Source organism: Rhinopithecus bieti, unplaced genomic scaffold (genome assembly GCF_001698545.2).
Source record: "Rhinopithecus bieti isolate Rb0 unplaced genomic scaffold, ASM169854v2 scaffold_18688, whole genome shotgun sequence".
Classification (NCBI taxonomy): Eukaryota; Metazoa; Chordata; class Mammalia; order Primates; family Cercopithecidae; genus Rhinopithecus; species Rhinopithecus bieti.
The window spans coordinates 1,925,817-1,933,533 of NW_016809492.1; the positions used below are offsets into that span (position 1 = coordinate 1,925,817).

General features: G+C 42.1%; 1 long non-coding RNA gene across 1 annotated transcript; it reads right to left on the minus strand.

The window, feature by feature from the left end:
* Window positions 1-901: 901 nt before the first annotated feature.
* On the minus strand, window positions 902-6,187 carry LOC108540472 (uncharacterized). The gene is made up of 2 exons (XR_001888683.1): window positions 5,995-6,187; window positions 902-3,734 (listed from the first exon to the last, which is right to left on the minus strand). It is a non-coding gene; the product is annotated as an uncharacterized LOC108540472 (long non-coding RNA).
* Between the last annotated feature and the right edge of the window lie 1,530 nt (window positions 6,188-7,717).

The window sequence follows — 7,717 nt, forward strand, 5'->3', positions numbered from 1 at the left end:
ATTTTAGCTCCATAAGCAAGACACCTGTAAATAAAAAGGTGAGGGTATAATCAATAGCTATGTGATAAGTCTTGGCCAAGCTTTTTTGGTCGTACTTCCTAGAAACTTAGAAAGTGAACTCTAATAATTAGGTAACACATTTCTTCTTCTTCTTCTCCTTCTCCTCCTCCTCCTCCTTCTTCCTCTTCCTCTTCCTCTTCCTCCTCGTCCTCCTCCTCCTCCTCCTCTTCTTCTTCTTTTTCTTCTTCTTCTTCCTCCTCCTCCTCCTCCTCCTCCTCCCCTCCTTCTCCTTCTCCTTCTCCTTCTTCTTCTTTTTTTTTGTAAATTAGGTAGTTTCCAATTCTTTGCTTTCAATAAAATTAAAGGAGGACCTAACCAAGTTGTCAACAGATAGGTCAATAGTTTTTCATAACAGAATACTATGTAGTTTTTGACTTATAATCAAGAAGGCATTCAAATAACAGAGTGACATTTTCATCAGAAAATGCCTAACATTCTTGTTACTTATTTAATTGAACAAGTTTTCACAGAACTTATGTCTAAAAAAATAAAAAATAAGAGTAGAATTGATGCTGACTTCTGTCTCATTTTAACAGTGAGGAACAGCCACAGATACATGAACTAATTTTAAAAGATCCATTCATGTAGTTTAATTTTCCAATAACACTTAACTTGCTATGTTTTATAATTATTTATCAAAATATGCTATATGCTATATATTTATGTTGCTTTAGTCAGTTGTATACTAAAAATCATTGTAAACATAATTCAAGCCAGAAAACTTCAAAATTTTGAAAAGAAATAATACAAATTTTTCAGTTGTTAAAAAAGAGGTTGTTGGTGAATTTTAAGACTGAGGGTGGGAGACTAAGTGTCAAATTGCTATGGCATTTAGAGTTCATTGGATACAAAGTGTGATATATTTTATTTAAAAATAAATATTTACAATATGCTAAAAAGTACACATTTTGAAGTTATTCAAAGTTATGATGAAAAATCTTAGATGTCTACTTGAAAATGTGCAAGGCGATACATAGATTTTCAAAGTTCCTTTAGGAAGTATGAGAGAAATTAGTTTGAATACATTGTTTAGCTGATCAAATCTTTACAGTTTTAACAGTTGATGGTGACAGACTTCATGGAGTAAAGTAGATAAAAAGAAGGATATACGTGGGTATGTTGTTGATATGGGTTCTTGTGACGGAAAAGTAGACTTGGTGAAAAATATAACAAAATAATACATAATTCCCAAGCTCTTAAATTTTTTTGGCCAGCACCTTTGAGACATAGCATATCCATTGTTTATGAACTTTGCAAAGCAGATTTATGAAGTTGCTTTTTCTTTTGGATGGGCTTACTTATGTTGGAGACCAATAATCCACTGTTATAACCATATTACCATGTGCCTAGCACTGTGCTAATTATTAGAGATACAGAGATGAACAAGGAGAGAAGATCCCTCAAGGGATCGACAGGATAGAAGAAAAAGGGAAGTTAAACTAGTCTAAGTTGGAAGTCAATGATGATGTGCTGTAAGTATTTTTCATTTGTATCCCATATTTGTGCAAAAAACTTGAGATTGGGTAAAGATCTCCCTCATTATCCAATCTGTTGAGGAATGGAACAGGATGGAACAAAATGGTGGAAGGAAGGTGAATTTGCTCTCTCTTTTTGAGCTGGGACATCTATCTTTTTCTGCTCTCTGACAATGGTGCTCTTAGTTCTTGGGCCTTTGTACTGGGACTGAATTGTACCACCAGCTTTCCTAGGTCTCCAGCTCACAGACAGCAGATTGAGGGACTTCTCAGCCTCCATAGTCATGGGAGCCAATTCCATTTGTCTCTCTCTATCTATACCTCCTGTTGGTTCTGTTTCTCTGGAGAACAGAACCCTGACTAATACAAATGGTTTATGGTACAAGGTTTTCTGAATCCTTTGGATATGGATCTTGAAGTTAATTCTCTAAAATTTAAAAGAAAAAGAGAATCCGTTTTTTCTTCTCTCAAACTCTTGCCACTTACAATAGAGAGCCATACCCCCAATAACACCCTGAATGCGCCCAATTTCATTTGATCTAGGAAGCTACGCCCAACTAGGGTTGGGCCTAGTTAGTATTTAGATGGGAGAAAGCCAGGCCCCTGTAGACCATGGTTTCTGGTGTGCGTTTACCAAGCTCTCTCTGTAGTTCATGATCAATGGCTTTTGTTCTGCCTGGATGGTCCTACCCTGATATACTCAGAAAGTGTCTGTTGACTGCTGAATGGTGGGTGAAAAGAAAGGGCAGCAGGAATTAGAAAGCACATGGTTTAATAATTTTTTTAAATTCCCTACTTGAATTGGGAAGTAATGTAGGTTTCTGGAATTTTCATCAAGAGATCATGGTGTTTCTAGGAAGCTGGCTAACTATGCCTGATATATATATATATCAACAAAAAACGCAAGAACCAAAGAACTACAACCTACTCAATTACATTGCAACTTGCCAGGAATTAAGTAATGGTGTTCTCGGAATTGGAGAGTATGATGTAATCAGTGTTTATCTGACTCTGTGCTGAAGAGCCTGGGCTTAGCTTCCTGAGGACCAGCAGGCTACTTAGCTGGTAATGTCTCTTGAATGGAGAGCAGCTCATCCAAGAGCCCAGCTTTTGAGGGCATAGAGTTGATGAATTTCATGGGAAAGGCAGGACCCTTCACTCCACCTTCTAGCTGTTTAATAGCAATTCTCAAACTTTAGTATGAATATAAGTCATTTAGGAAGATTGTTTAATAATATAGATTCCAGGAACCCCCATACAGATCATCTGATTCATAGGTCTGGGTTGGGGCCTAGGAATTTACATTTTTACAGACTTCTTCTGGACCATGTTTTGAGACCTTTAGACTCCCATTTGGAGAGCCTAGGATAAAACTTTAATAATTGTTGAAAATACCACCCTTAGATCCAGACCAGAGGGGCTCCTGCCCTGGGGTCTGTGGTTTAGAGGGCCCTGCTCTGGCCCTCCCCTGGCCATGTTGGTCCCCATGGGATGAGGAGTCTGGGGGCTCTGGGGGATATGCCAACCTTGAGACTGTGAGCAGACTTCCATACTGTGATCTGGGGAGAGAGAGAGAGGTTGATTTTGAAGAATTGGCACCTGTAATAGTAGAGGCTGAGAAATCCCACAATCTGCTATGTGCAAGCTGGAGCCGAGGAAAGCCAATGGTATAGTTCAGTCCAAGTCAAAATGCCTGAGAACCAGGGAAGCCAATGGTGTGAATCTCAGTCGAGGGCCAGAGAAGATGTGATGAAATGTCTCTGCTCAAGCAGGCAGGCAGCAAGCAAGTTAGGGCGAATTCCTCCTTCCTTTGCTTTTTGTTCTCTTCAGGTCCTCAGGAGAGTAGATGGTGCCCACCCACACTGGGGCAAACACCAACTTTGCCAATCCACAGATTCAAATTCTAATCTCCTCTGGAAGCACCCTCACAGACATACCCAGAAATCAGGTTTAATCCGAGCACCTGCATCCAGTCAAGTTTCCACATAAAATTCACAATCACAGGCGCTGAGCTGGCTCCTGACTGTGCATGGGCTTCTTCCCTGGTCTGACCTTTAGAGGGCATACCCTGCTGGGCGTGTCATTATGTCTGAGCAGTGGCCAAGGGGCAGCTGTTTGTGGGGGTGTGGATGGAGTTGAGTGTGTGAGCTGCAGTGTGCACTCGTGTCCCCAGGAAACCCCTCATTCATGGAGGGCTGGCTGTGGGAAAAGAGGGAGCGTGGGCTGTGGGCCAGAAGTTGGCGCTCCCTGTGCTACTGCATTACTACCTTGGGTTTCTGGGTTGTTTGGAGGGTATATTTATCAGATAGGAGAATAGGATCTTTTATTCAGCAGTTTGTTAGCTTTGATTTATAACTTCTAAATAACTAGACATTTGGTTTGGGGACCTTAGTCTGTACTCTTGCTTTGGGCCTCACAAATGTTAGAGGCAGACCAGATCAACATTTCCAGACTTGTAACATCTTAGACATGATTTCTTCTAAACAAGAATTGTCCTTCAAGCCAGGCCCCAGGGAGGGAAAAATGGACAAAAGGTAAGGAAATATGACCTCCAGGCTGGCAGGGCCAAGGGAGGGAAAACCCAGCTTGCATGGCAAGGTAACAAATCTTGGCGTGTCCTTTCCAAGCCCTGTCTGCATCTCAGGTAAGGAGTGAGAGGACGGGAGTGGGGCATAATTCTGTTTTGCAGAGCTGACAGATTTGAGCTATCTTGGGGGACCCAAAATCTGGGTTTTTCTAATTTCATTCTCTCCAGGATTCTAGCCTCCCCAGCATGAGTCAAGTTGTCCTAATTTTTCCCAGAATGAGACAATAGTCTGAAAATGTGAGCAATTTTCTGGCTAACTTTAACATATTTTCTAAAACAATTGCACATAAAAAAGACTTGTTCAATTATTTTATCAGGGGACTAACACAGGAAACTTTTATATATTTCACACACATTGGAATGTGTAAAAGACATTGTTACATGACAGTCACTACTTGATACCATATTCCACATACTTTAATGAAAATATTCCTTAAAACATCCAATTGCTTTTCTCCCATTAGATCTGCTATGTACAGTTGTCCAAGTTGTTGACTGTGTGAGAATATTTAGCCCAAGAAATGAATGGGATCTAAAGTCCAGCCTACTGTCTCCTTGTCAAGCTGAGTGCCCTGACATGGCCTGCATCCACCAAGAGGAAGGACGCTTTTTTCTAATCACAAAAGTCACAGTCTGCTTGTCAAACCACATACCTTGCTCATGAGAGGGGCATGTTTGCTGAGGTTACCCTCAAAATAACAGAGTTGAGGATGCTAAAATGATGCCATATGTTGAGGGATAGTGAAAGCCTTCTAGGGAGATGGTCATCTGGGAATTTGATTACTTGCCCTCTCCCCCTCTGCACCCTCTCTCCCTCTCTCCCTTCCAGTGCAGTGAGGAGAAAGAATGCCTTTCTGGGAAAAAAATTACTGGCAAAAAACAAACCAAAACAAAACAAAACGCCAAGAAACCCCACAATAACACAGCTGCTGTGATTTCTGTGGGTCCTAGAGAAAAGAGGAGCTCACTGCTGCTTCAACCTGTGTAATAGCCAGGTCCTGGGACAGAATTAGCTAGAGTTAGAAAAAAAAGTCAACATGGTGAGTACAGCTGGAGATGGAACATTCATTGCCACCCATCTACTAGCCTGGAATCAGGGAAGTAATTAGTCCAATGTGGATCAGCATTGGTCATGGACTAGAGAAAGACATCTCCTACCGTTCCCCAATCCTGAAGCCCCTTTTGGGCCCTGCTGGAACTCACAGTCCATTATTAGCAAAACCCAATAGTGTCAGCCTTGGCTCTGACTCTTCCAGCACCATCTCACTCTGATGAAAACCTGGCTCTACCCTGGGAATGCTGCCTTCTGATTCTGCCAGTATTCTCCGTGTCCCGTGGTGGCTGTGGTTTTCTCCCTCCAGTTGTGCCATGGGACCTGGAGGTGGGGTGTGTTTCTTTTTCACTCCTCATTGCCACCTCTGCATCATTCTCTCTTTCTCCTCCCTAAAAGTGTGCTGCGTTGAATCTCAGGTTATCAGGTTATGTCACCTGACTTAAATTTTGTGACATCTGTCATCCTGAGGTCATTCCGTCTGGTTCCTCAGTGTTCCTGCTTCACCATTGCACTCCTCTTCCTGTCTTAACTCTGAGCAAGTTCAACTTACACATGGATTGTTCCTCCATTATCCTGGTCTCTCAGTTCCCTACTGACCTCTCCTTTCACAATCTGGTCCTTCCCCTTGCATCACCGTCATTGCAGACCCTGTCATTTCCCACAGCTGCAAGGCCTCCATGGCTGCAAGCCATGCCGCCCACTCTAGGATCCCTGCTTCCTCTCTTTATAGCACACTCCCTCAATCACCCTGTGTGCTAGGGCTGTCAAAGCAAAGTGCCACAAATTAGGTGGCTTAAAGAATAGAAATGTATTCTCACACAGTTCTGGAGGTTGGAAGTCTGAGATCAAGGTGTTGATGGAGTTGATACCATGTAGGGGGATGCCCCAGGCTGCTGTCCTGGCCTCTGGTGAATTGCTGGCAATCCTTGGCTTGTAGATTCGTCACTCCAACTTCTGCCTTCGTGTTCACATGGTGTTCTCCTTGTGTGCCTGTCTGTACCCAAATTTCCTATATAAGGCCACCAGTCATACTGGATTAGGACACTCCCTCATCTGAACTAATTAGGATATATGTGCAATGACCCTATTTCCAAGTAAGGTAACATTCTCAGGTACCAGAGGTTAGGACTTCAACATTTAAATTTTTGGAAGGGGCATACAATTTAACCCCTAACATTCTCCATCTCCAGCAATCCTTCCATCTTAAATTCATGAACATAAACCCTTAATGCTGCTTGGCAAACATACTCCCTGATATGGTTTGGCTGTGTCCCCACCCAAATCTCATCTTGAATTGTAGCTCCCATAATCCCCAAGTGTTGTGGGAGGGACCTGGTGGGAGGTAATTGAATCAGGGGGACAGGTTTTTCCTGTGCTGTTCTTGTGATAGTGAATAAGTCTTACAAGATCTGATGGTTTTACAAAGGGCAGTTCCCCTGCACACCCTCTCTTGCCTCCTGCCATGTAAGACGTGCATTTGTTCCTTCTTTGCCTTCTGCCATGGTTGTGAGGCTTCCCCAGCCATGTGGAACTGTGAGTCCATTAAGCCTCTTTTTCTTTATAAATTACCCAGTCTCAGGTATTTCTTCATAGCAGTATGAGAATGGACTAATACACTCCCTCCTCTATGTCATCAGTTTTTCCCCTCTTGGTCTCATCATTACTATGACCATATAAAGATGCTATTATTTCTCTCACATTAGTTATATTAAAAATTTTCTTGACCCCACATCCACCTGTAGCTCTCCCTCTGACTCTAGTATCTCTGCTGCTCTTCACTGCATGATTCTTCTGCAAGTATAGGTTGTCTATACTTACTGCCTTCAATTCTTCTCCTCCCATTCCCTTCAGTGCCTTCCAATCAAACTTTTGCCCCCACTACTCCTCTGAAAGTTCTTATGTCAAGGTTAATACAGTTTGTAGTATTAGTGAATTTCTTCTTTTTTTTGTCATGGTTATCCTCGATGAAAAATTGAACTTACTCCCATTTATTGCATGTGTTAAGTGATGAGGTTTGCCCAAAGCTCAGGAAAACAAGGAGAAGGTGAAATAATGAACAATATATAGATTGGCAGGAAAAATACAGAATGAAAAAATTGTTTAGAAGAAGGTAATACTTTTATAGCATTGGCCACTCTATAGAGATTCGATTTTTAGCATTTACATTTACACATTTTAACCAATTACTTTGCCCATTTGGAGCACATGGATGCATTTACACTGACCACTCTGTGTCCTTCCAGGTTCTCCCTGTGTGGCTTTCCTTTCCTGATCTCTGGCAATTTGGAATCCCAAGCCCCTTCTGGGATTATTACCTAGCCCCCAGGTCAAGCCTTTCTAGGGATCCATCGTGGAGGAGGGAGGAAGAGGAAGGGGTGGTGGTAAAAGGGGGCAGGAGCAGGAGGATTTAGTGGAACAAAGGGATGAGAGAAAATAGGAAAGAAGAAAAAACAGCAGACCCAGGCAACATGTGATGTGGCCATAAAAACTGTTTTCTGTACTGTCGCTGCAATTAAATTTTAAAACATACTTACCCTTTTT